Source organism: Hippoglossus hippoglossus, chromosome 1 (assembly GCF_009819705.1).
Source record: "Hippoglossus hippoglossus isolate fHipHip1 chromosome 1, fHipHip1.pri, whole genome shotgun sequence".
Classification (NCBI taxonomy): domain Eukaryota; kingdom Metazoa; phylum Chordata; class Actinopteri; order Pleuronectiformes; family Pleuronectidae; genus Hippoglossus; species Hippoglossus hippoglossus.
Window position 1 is genome coordinate 28,891,116 of NC_047151.1, and position 2,300 is coordinate 28,893,415.

The window sequence follows — 2,300 nt, forward strand, 5'->3', positions numbered from 1 at the left end:
ACAAAGTAAACTCACTGAGCCTTCTTCTCTGGTATCTGACACACCACTGATGTAGACTATATCACCACCTACTGGCTTGTTGATGAATTGCAGCTTCATCCACACAAATAAGACATATTATTTGTCTCTATCACATTATTCCCTCACATGATGATAAACTGTCATGGTGGCTTCCCGCCTGCAGCAGAACTGGGAATCGAACTCTGACCTTGATCAAACTCGAGCTCTCTCCTGTTCCTTGTGCTCTGTGTTGATGTTGAACCCTCTGGTCTTCATCAGCGTCATCAGTCGAGTGCGTACGAATAGCAAACCACCTCTCAGGCTACTTCACGTGTCATTTAAGCCGTTTGGATTTGGGTTGAATCACAAAGCGTGAAAAGTGAAAACAGGCAAACTGGTCAAATGCAGTGAAGTTGGTTTCTTTCTCACACACACCAGGCTGCTTGTCCCTCGTGTCATCTGAAAAAGAGTCGATCTTTCCTCTCGATGTTTCTCTTTACATCCACCTGAATCCATAACTCGACAGTTTGTATTCATGACGTCTGTTCAGCCTGAACCTTACGGCACAACAACTACTATTTTATTCTCTATGTGACTCTTCTGCATTTCTTTTTAAACGCTTTGTTGTAATGTGCTTTATGTCACATTGATGCTGCTGCTGCTACGTCAGTGGTGTATCTCAGGGCACTGGTAATGTTCTCTATAGCCACACAGTCTATACTTCACGGCTGCGTCTGCGTTTTTTTGTGTCTTGTTGGTTTATAAGAAGTTCACGAGCTGGTTTTTAAACGTTTCTTGCAGTGACCATGTGTCAAAGTATCAAAACACAGACAGAACATCTGTTTTGCACCTTGAGTGACTTCTCTGTTGTTTGGCTTCCACTTTATTCTTCTCCTTTGTATCGTCTTATGCTGCTTTCACAATTCATCAGGATGCATTTGACATTTTTAAATAAACTTGCCTTGTCTCCATTCAGTGGTCTGACAAACAAACGCAGATGAAAACATAATCGCCATGGCGGCGCCTCACATCATAGAAACGTATCACTTTTTTAAAATAACCTCTTTCCTTGTGGATCCCCAGGGCCACAACTGGAGCCAGTTGGACCTGGGAAAGGACAGGAAGTGGGAGCTCGTGGTTTACGTGGTCCTCCCGGTCGTGTCCGTCCTCCTGCTGGCTCTCCTGGTCGGCCTGGTCCACCGCCGCTGGTCCCGCAGCAAGCTGACCCTGGCCAACATCATCGCCCTGGACCTCCAGGACACAGAGAGTTCCTGTCCTCGCTGTCCTCGCTGTCCTCGCTGACCAGGAACGCCGAGCGCCACACCAGCACCAGCTCCGATGGGTCGGACGGGGTCTTTGTCATGGTCTACCTGCCTCCGCCTCACCAAGATCACCCGCGCCGCCAGCCTGTCCAGCTCCAAAGACGTGGAGTCGATAAAGACCTGGAGGCCAGGCTGTGTCCAGCGGCCGATATGTGTGAAAAGACATTTTGACTTCAAACTTTTCTGTTTTTAACACACATTTGTTGTCTGTAAATTATTTATCACTCGACACTATAGAGCTTCTGAGCCACTGTTAGGTCACAGTTTTGGTTTTATGCTACATTTACTGTTTGGTTCACTCTCATCACAAACCCTGTTCCCAGCTGCTGCAGCGTTTTCAGCAAACAAACTCAATAACACCTTGTTCCCACGACCCGACCCGTTCAGAGCAGCCAGCAGCTGAAGACACAAACCAGAGCCGAAGTAGAATTATTAATTAATAATAGTAGAATTATTACCCAATACAAGGGTGGTTCTCTCTTATCTGTCTAGTTTGGTTTAGGAAGTCTATGGTTGGGGCTGATTGATGGGAATATCGTAGTATAATGCAGATATATGTTCCTGAACCAGAATACTCAGCCCTTGTGGGGGCGCTACATGACAAAGCCCCACTGAACGTATCACAATTCCTCCTTGTGGGACCACAGACTGTAAATAAAGATGGACGACTCGTCTCCACTGACTCCGAATGAAGCCAAAATATCATTTCTGATTGAATCTGCACTGCTGGAGACAAACTACAGGATGATGATGCTAGTTTATATTTAAACGTTTACCGACGCAACCATACAGCTGCTTCAATATGCTGATGAGACAATAATAAAAATATAGTGACATTTCAGAAGCGGATTTTATTTTTGTTTTACACACACGCAGCAGGAAGAACACACACACCTGCACACTCGTCCTCACTCGCTCCGTAAAGATTTATTAAAATCTCCTGTCGGTATTTTCTTACAAACGTTTCCAGACAAACAG